Source organism: Chroicocephalus ridibundus, chromosome 1 (assembly GCF_963924245.1).
Source record: "Chroicocephalus ridibundus chromosome 1, bChrRid1.1, whole genome shotgun sequence".
Lineage (NCBI taxonomy): Eukaryota > Metazoa > Chordata > Aves > Charadriiformes > Laridae > Chroicocephalus > Chroicocephalus ridibundus.
This window is the reverse complement of record NC_086284.1, coordinates 147,053,147-147,062,904: the sequence shown is the minus strand read 5'-3', so window position 1 is coordinate 147,062,904 and position 9,758 is coordinate 147,053,147.

Here is a 9,758-nt window from a genome sequence, read left to right as displayed (position 1 = left end):
ACAGCCAGCCTCGTTGACCCTGCTGGCAAGGACAGTTTTGAATCCGAGAAGTTGTCTCCCAACTGAAAAATCATGGAGCGTGGTTATGTTGTCCCCAGCCCTGCCTTTCCCGGTCCTGAGCAGCTCATCACCAGAGCTGGGTGCTGGCAGCTCCCCTCGGCCGAGCGGCTCCGCACTGCAGCCTCCCGGTGCCACAGTGGAGCCGAGACCTCTGCTGAGGGATGAGCCAGCAGGTGTCTGGGCCCTCTTAAAAGCAGAAGAAACTTCAAGTGCAACAGTGACAGCAACAAGGCTCTTCCTCCTTTGTTGTGGGAGGAAAGACAGTGCAAAGCGTTTTCATGCCATGCTTTAGCCACTTACAGGTCAAGAGCAAGTTTGAATGTGCAAACAGTTTGCTCTAAATTCTAATTTTTCACCCCTGGCATAGGATAGAAATGTCTCCTATTTTTATTTAGAAACCCAGATTTTTTTCTTAAAAGATGTACTTAAGAGCAATTATAAGTATCTAAGTTAGCAACTGAAATCTTGTAGAGTCATTTTCATCTTCTCCAGCTCTGTCAGTTCAAGGTGACGCAGCAATCCTGCCTTCACGGTCCAAGTCCTTTAAGGACTTCTAAACCTTTCTGTTTCTTACGCATACCAGACACCTTGCTTTAACCTGGGTCAGTGTTGGTTCCATCTGGCTATTTCTGAAAGCTCAAGAGAAAAGCAAACAAACACAGATGTGAAGGAAATTAAAGGTGCCTCGCTGCGATATTTTTATAGAGTGGTACATTGCTTTGATAACGAACTGTGAAATGTAGCATGCGGATGATGATGAATGTAAAAGACTGCATGTGTTTTTATTTGAATGTCGTGGTGTCCATGAGCTGGATTATTAGTATGAGCTCTGTAGTGGTAAAATACCGAAAAGAGAAGTGAAATGGAAAGAAGATAGTTTATCAGTTTTTGCAGTGCAGTTTTGTCTGTCTCTCCCTTTTTGCAACCAGACTCAGATTCCGGTAACGTAAGCTTTACCGTTAGGATGGTAATAAAAAAACCTGCTCTCTTCCTAAAGTTAAATACGCTTCCTTCCAGCATTGTAAGGGAAAAACTATTTGCATTTCCAGCAAATCAGACCTCTTCCCAGGCGTGGGCTCATAGGGCTGCACTGGCAGGGAGAGCAGTTGGGCTCACTGATGATGCCATTCCGTGTGTTTCCTGCCCATGGAATTCTATAGTCTGTTCCTGTGCCAGGAAGAAAGTGACTCTGGTTTGGTGCGGTTTGCTGCTTGCTTATGGCTGGAAGCTGAAGTGCAGCCTAACATGCCGTGAGCTCCCTTCCGTTTCTTGTAGGCACAGGCATGCGCGCAACTTGAGGAAGGAGTTTTGAGCTTCAGTGGAACAGAAATGGGCCAGGCAGAGGTTTTTCAAAATTATTAATTTTGAATTTACCTGACTGAGGTATTTATGAGAAGTCAGTGATTTCAGGAGGGCCTGACATTTGTTCCCTTATCCCCAAGCTGCAGCGATCCTGAAATACCTGCCCAGCCACAGGCACGCAGGGAACCCACAGCTGGCTCGTCACTGGGGTTATACCAGTTCCGTCGTGTTTTGCTTTGGGAACAAAATAGGTTATGTGAAGGCAAGCAGCCCAGGCAGCGTTGCTGGGAGGATCACGATTGGCTTCTGCTTGCCTCCACCTGTAGCTCCAAGGTCCCTGCTCTCACCTTCCCTCTCATACCGTCTGCACGCCTCAGACCTGCTGCTTTGTAGCTGGCCCTATCTGCAAGGCTGGCTGTGAGCAGGAGGGCTAGCCTTTCCTCCTCCTGGGGTGCTCAAGCAAGTGATGCTTGAACCGATGGTGAAACATACCATGCCGTAACCGTATGTTTGGAAGGAGTTCAGCGTTTTGTTAAAACAAGCTGGCTTGGGATCAGTCTGTGGTTTCTAGTAATGCTGGTATACAATAGCCCAGGCAGGACAGACGCAAGGTGTCTCCTGTCTCTTTAGGGACTGGGCGTAATTGCCCTTTTTGCTCTCTCACACAATATTTCCAAAGGAGCAATGTGATGTGGGATGTCAGTGTTAGCTGGTGAATTTTGCCCTTGTGTAATTCTAGTACTTTGATTTGCATTCCTTCTTATCTTGCCCAGTTTATTGGAAAATGTGATGGTAACGTGGTAGTTCAATGTCTTGAGGTGGTTTTAAAGTAGCTAAGGAAACCATTATGCCTCTGAGGTTGCGTAAGTCCATGGATTTGTCTTACCTCCAGTGACTGGCATGTAATATTTATTGTATCATTTATGACGTATGTAAGCGCTACAGGCTGGATGTTGTGTCAAAATGATGTGAGCCCTTGGGTAAACATCTCCTTGACTTACCATCACTTTGGCACACCAGGGGCAAAGGTACTTGTGTGGAGTGTGTTAAACATCACGAAGCGTGTTGTGGTTTAGAGTCTTGTGATTAGGGCTTCGATCTAATTCTCTCCAATGTAGCAAATGTTTGCTGTCGGATAACACTGTTACAAGGACTAAGGGTTTGTCTTTCTTTGCCCGGCAATAATGTATTTTCTATTATGTCAGTAGATTTGTTCATTTTAAAGTAGTGTGCAGCGCTCCTTTGAAGAATGTCTCTTTTTCAGGTGTTTTCATGGTGACTGTACCCCAAAATGTCTAGATGTCTCTCAGTAGCAAAAATTGCTTTGTTATTGAATGTATTATTTATTAACAGTATCTTGTTGTCTTTTTCTAGTTGCATTTTACAAAATATGCCACAAGCATCTCATGTGATTTTTATAAGGAAAGTCTTATTTATAATATTCGTGCAAGTGGACAGAAAGAAATCTCAATTTTGTAGTAGTCCATGCCTTTTTTCATAGCTGAAGAGTCTTAATGAGCATGATCAGAAGGGACAGGCTCATTGTTTTGTTTAATTTTGATGGAATTTTTCAAAGGTACCTATTATGTTATTTATAATTTGGATTTAATTATCTTAACAAATAAATATCTCCATTTTAAGAAATAAAAGTAGTATTTGTGGGGTTTATTTTTCTTATCTTTTCCCCATTCTCTAACTCAGTATGTCCAAACAATCAAGATCATTTCCTCTTCCTTTTTATGTTGTCCCATATAGTCTATTGTCACGTCAAGATTTGCATCCATTGTCCTCATCTGATATTTCTGGTTATTCTGCGTACTCAATTCCTTTCCCTTGTAGCTTAGTCAGTGAGACAAATTTATCTACAATGTTAGTCTGAGAATTAACCTGGGGCTGGGCGTGTACATTTTTGCCTTCCCAGAATAACCCAGAAACACAACTTTGGGTGCACATAGGAATCCCAAGGACACACAGGCATTTTGTCAAAGAGGTTCCCATTCTGCACTTGAATCAGTGTAATTGAATCCCACTTGCTTGGACTGGATGTTCCAGTTCTCAATCTAATACCCATATAAGATGTCTTGAGTACATTTTCTAAAGCAAATGGTGATTCTAGTATCTAAACATCAGATTGATCTATCTTAGATGTCTCTAGATATTCAAGCCAGAAAAGCTAGATTTTCTGTGCTCAAACCTCTTCAAGATAGCTGGAGTTTGATACATACAGAGTTTCTTTTGAAATTATGAAAATATCCTCCCTCACTTTAAACTTCCCCCTGACTCCCCCACCCCTTTAAAACCAATGGAAGATATAGGATGAAATGGTCCTGGCCATTCCAGGGACAGTTGGAGTAGGGTTCCGCAGCCTGGTAGATACAAAAAGCAAGCATCTCCATCTTCATTTTATTGGAAGAATTATCCATAGCAAAGATGTTTTTTGCTAAGGGAAGACAGAAGCTCCCTTTCCTTTAGCCACAATTGTTCTTTTTCAAACAACTGTGAACAGAAGATGAATGAGAGACCATTTAACTTCCGGTTCACTCAGATACAAATTGCTGAAGCCAGTTGGGGTTGAAGTCCCAGGATAGAAATCCTCAGATGATGCCTTAACTTTCCTTGGCTCTCCAGCACGTTTATTTCCTCTCCCTAAATGCATTTTCCTACCCAGTGAGTAAATAAGAATTCCTTGTTCTTCTCATTTAATATTTCTTTATTTTCAGAATGTACCATCTCCCTCGAGGTCACTCACTAGATTTCTTCCTGTTATGAGGAGGGACAAGTATCAACGGGGGCTCAAAAAATGATCACTCCCTTCCTCTGAGGACTTTTGCCAGGTGGATTGTCAATGGGTGGAAGCTTCTGCACGGGGTTTCTCTGTTGTGTTGTTTTTTGCATAGTGCACGTTGCCGATACTGTCTTGGGCGGTGGGAAACCTAGTTCAGTCTTCAAGTCCTTGAGGCTACATCTCACTTTCATCAGGTCAAGTGCTACTTGAAAGCTATATCTTGCAGCTACTGTTAAGTTTTTATCTCTGGAAGGGAATCATACCTTAGCTATACCACTGACCACAGGCATATTTTTTTAGCCCTGTGCCTCTTCTTCCTCGGCCTTTAGCCTTAATGACCTAATATTCATTCATTGTATGAAAATGTTCCATGGAAAGGCAAAACATCAACAGTATCAGTACCTCAGACTCTCTCCATCTGGCTTTGACAGGAGATCCTTGAATGTCATAGGGAAGGTCATTGCTGGGATAAAAGAAACCTATCCAATGCAGGAAAGTCTCTTGGTATCTCATTTTAAATCCTCTTCTACCCAGATTTTCACCCACTGTCCAGCTTGGGTGGCTTGGTGAGGGTATTAACTTCTGAGTATCTGTTTCCTTTACGTACTTTCCCAGTTCACCTCTTCGTGGCACTTTAGCAGGTGTTACACATCACCCATTGCTTGATCTGGATGTCTGGTAGAAAATACACAACTAAATGAAAAGATCACCCGTCCGTGAGCACTGCAATCTAAGTATTGTGACGTTAATAAGTATGGTTTAACAGACATGTTCCCATCTGGTGCAATTGTGCCTGACTCCGTTCAGAAGTTTTATGAAGTTGCTGTATCAGGGGGGATCTGCCAGTTGGCTGAGGCATGTTTGCTCAAGCCTGTTCAGCAACAAAGAGATTTTAGCCTCCATCAGGTAGCAGATGATGCACGGCATGTGCTGTCTTCCTAGTGACCGTGAAAGTGGTTTATGTGGAATACAAATAACAACTTCAAGTAGATGTTTTCAGGAGAAGACGCTCACGTGCGACTTAAGAGAATAGAGTTTGCTTGTGATTTCTGCTACAGATTGCCTGCTTACCCCCTCAAACTGTTTAATCTCTTTATGTCAAATTGCTGCGATCTGTCAACAAGGACTAATTTTTCCCACTCTCACAGATGTTAGAGTAAAACACTCTTAATGTTTTTTGAAAAATTCTAGCAGAGAGAATTGGAGTCTTGAAAGAAAAGAGCTGCTCTGCCTATAGAAGTTCACCCAGTTGAATGCTAGTCACAGGTCACCATGACTTTTTGCTTTGCCGTAGATGGTTAGAGAATATTTCAAGTGTACCACAGCCATGAGAGGTTGCATTATGTTCATCTTGATTAAACTGATGCTTCATAACGCGCCTTCCTGTATTGCCCATTCAGTGTGGTAATTAACTTCCAATCATGCAGGGCACCTTCTTCTCCGTCTATCAGACCAAAGGCCTTGAATCTTCTCTCCTCCAGACTAAGACTCCCTCGCCTAGTTAGTCATTTTTTTTAGTGAAAGCCACCCAGTAACTTTGCTTATGCCTGTTGCTCTTCCCTGCAGTCTTTCTGGTCCTACTTCTTTCTTTTTGAGATGGAAGGTTTAGAATCCTACGGATATTAAGTTGCCAGGTGTCTTTTCACTATTTTCAGTGGCTGTCAGATCATGCCTTACTCATCTCCAGCTCTTAGCCTCTTCCCAGGCAACCTCAAGATCTCCAATTCTGTTGAGTTTAGCTACTGAAACTAAAATATAAAATTAGAACATTTTTGTCTTTATGGGTTTTTTTGTTTGGTTGGTTTGTTTTTTTTTTAATGTAAATGTTCTATTTCATTTCTGCATACATCCTCGGTTTTGATGAGAACTCTTAAGATACCTGGAGTAGACTTCTGACTAAAGAGAGGTCTAAGTAGAAAATCCAAATAGAAACCCTAACCATTTGGATATTTTTTAGAAAGAACATTAGGGCACAAATACTTTCTGTGGAAAGATCTGTAAGGGCTTCTTTTCTAAAGTAGAAAAAGAATTAATTTCATTACCTTGAAAGATACTGTGAGATGGAATTACTGACTCTGGTCCGCTCTGCTATAGACTCCTTTTATTTTCCAGGCATTTAACGGGAATAAGACTGTAATGTGTTTTAGTCCCTGTCAACCCAATTTGATCCAGTTCTCAAAAAGCTTCCTGTAGTATTGTCAATATTTTGATCTGTCTGTTCATCCACTTTGTACTTTTACTTTATTATGTACTCATAAATGAGTGTAAGAAGTAGGGTTTTCTTAATCAGTACCAGCAATGTAAACAACTTGCAAAATGGTCAAAAATAGATAAGCACATGTATATACTGCCAAAGGAAAAATCAATACCGCAAAAAAGTTTCCGGATAATATTCAGGTAGCATATGCACATGGATTTCTTGGAACTTTGTATTCACTATTTAGAATTAAAACTGGTGATACTTACAGATGTACCTGTTGAAATTAATCGATACCCATGTTATTATACAAAAAATATTTCATAAGACACGGAGTACTTTCCCAAGAAAGGGAACATTCTTTTACTGTGTTATGCAAGCTTACTACAAGAGAAGCATTATAGATGATGAGGACTAGCTATTCAGAATCCCTGTTTTAGAAACGATCTGTCATGATACTAAAAATAAAATACAACTGTGTATGCCAAATCATCATCAGACTCTGCGTGTGGTGTTTAAATTTAAAAAGAGGTATTTTAAAATAAAACAAAGTACTTGAAAATCAAGTGAGTGTAACATTTTCCAGTAAGGAGATGAGACTGAAAATATGCATGGGAGAGACAACACAAATTTCGAAATAGTTCTATCACAATCTCTTTCACAATCCTATGCCATAACTGGGCATTTTTATCTCGGGTTAATGTATTTTTCAGAGTCCCTTTTAGAACCTAGATCTCTCAAAAATTGTCTCATTCAAGTTATAAAAAGATTTAATTTGAAGGCTTCAACAGTTTGAACATGTACTGTAAGCAAAGGCAATTTAAAAAATCTGATAACCCATCTACGGTAGATCAGGCGCTTTGCCATTCAGCGTTAACTGCTTGCTTTCCTCACCCTCCCCATCTCCAAATCTACCATTCATCGCCATTGAAACCCTTACTGGTTACTGACAAATCCTCAATGAGAGAAACCACCCTTGGCGACATACTGAACATGTCTGAGGACAGTGGAAGAGTGACAAAAACATGACAACGAAAGGAAATCATGAGTGACAGCAGTATGGCCTTAGGTTCATTGAGTGACATGGCACTTTTGGCTTGGATTGCATGTGGCCTGTCAAACGTGGTTCAGCTCTTGGAATTATTAGCTGCCTGGATGAATAATTGTTAGAGATATCAGCCGTCAGCAAAGTTCATGGCTGATAGAAAATGACAAGTGCAAATCTTTTCGCATGGGACAGACACCAGCAGGCCAGGGTACAGCCTTTTTAGCAAGAGGGCCTGGGCTCCAGTGGACAATGAGTTGAGCCTTAAGTCAACAGCATGAGCTTGCAATGATAAACACCAACCGCATTGCGTAGCCAGGAGGCTGAGGTAGGGGATTTTTCCTGTGTGAGGTAATTGTGAGTCTGCCTCTGGAGTATTATGTCTGTTGTTGGATGCCCTAGTATAACAGAGGTACTGAAAAGCTGGAGTGAGTCCAGAGAAAGTTGGTATGGCTGTGGCGTGGAAGCACAGGATACCCAAAGAGAAGAGGGGGAGATGCCCCTTTGTTCGGCTTGAACAAAAGAAGTCTGCCGGGGCGGCTCATGGCGCTCTTCAGCTTCCTGCTGGGAGGGTGAGAAACAGCAGAGTCGGCCTCCTCTCAAAGGTACACCGTGAAAGGATAAGAGGCAACACCCACAGGCTGCAGAAAAGGAACCTTCTCTTAGATATAAGGAAAACATTTTTCTATGAGATTCGTCGGACACTGGACCAGGCCCCCAGGCTAGCTGTGGAGTCTTCACCCCTGGAGACATCCATCCAGAATGAGACTGGACAAGGCTTGAGGAACCTGCCTGAACCCTGAAGTTAGGACTGAGCTCCAGAAACCCCTTCCAACCTGCATTATGCTGTGAGTAGCAGAGACACCACTAATACTGCTGTGTGACAAAGTGGGACCTGGAGGGTCAAATCTAAAACTTGTCTGGTTGTGGGGTGCTACAGCACCCAGATGTGAAGCTCTGTTCTCTTACGTTTGTGACATGGGACTGCCAAGAGAAGAGCCTGCCTTTTGTTTTCTATGAACTGCAGGAGACAAGAGCAATTACATCATACTAGTGTTGTTACAAGAGAGGGAAGAACATCCTCCTAAATCTCTTTTTCATTCCAGATGGACTCATGTAAAAGCACTTCTTTTGACGCTGTTGGCCTGCCTACTTGGAAACAAATTGCCTGATGAGACTGCTGCTATTTCTTCAGTGGGGCTGTTCAACAGCCTACAGGACCTCACGGTTTCCTTTTGCAAGTCTAAATTTTCTTTTGCTCAAGCCTGACGCAGAGGAGGGCAACCAGACGGCATACAGGTGTGTATCTCCTCTGTGGGCTGGCAGGACAGGGCCAGGGTGGCTGGGACCGGGCGGATGGTCTACCTCCCTTCATGTTTCCATGGGGTTGGGCTCCGGTGGGTGAGGCTGGTTTTCCCTTTGCCTTTCAGATCCCTTCCTACTCCCGCCTGCCCAGCCCAGCCCTTCTCAGACCTTTCATCTTTCCCAATTTTGTTGAGTACGCCGCATTTTGCCGCCTTCTCCTCCATTTCGTCTCCCCCCATTTCCTCCCCCAACTTCTTTCTGGTCTCAAACCTTCTGCCTCCCTTCTGGGTCCTGCCGACTGCGGTGCTCCCTGCCCGCTCCCCCCACTCTGGTCACAGGCTTCACGTTGTCTCAGCTTCCCACTTGTTTCCATTCGGATCCCTACAGGCATTACTAAAACTGCCGCTCTGCATTAAAGATATTTGACAGACTGAGGCAGGTGCTGTAGGGAAAATGCCACAAAAGTAGCCTGGAGAAAGCAAATGCTTTTTCATCAGTGCATATTTTGATGGTATGAACCCTAGACAGCTCAGGGCAACTGCGCTGAATGAAAAAGAAGTATAAATAACGATTTATTCAGCGTACAAAGAAGAGATTCCTGTTCAGAAAAAAGTGAAAAAAATGTATGTAAGTCACAGTGCAGGTGCACAAGGGAAATGGAAGGAGCTGGGAGCTGGATGTTGCACAAACTTAATTCTTGCATTTCTAATTTTGAAATGCTTGGGCTCATGATTTACTGTGCTTTGAATGTAGTTCTTTCAGATATACTTTTCTGTACATTTCCTCTGACGTTTATAGCAGTAATTTTGAATGCTTCTCGGGGAGGGAAGAAGGATAACTAAAAAGCTGGAGTAAATGCATAAGCTTGGCTTGATGTAATCCACTGAGTGTTTCTATAGAAACTTTCACAGGTACCTCTACAGATCACACCTGTAAGAAGGTCCTGAATCTAATCTAAGTGTTAATATTAAAGCTTAACAGCATTTTTCCAGGGTGTGCTCTGCTCTGACACAGTCTGTACTCAGGTCTTCAGACAGAAAGAAGATCGAGGGAGCAAACTGGAG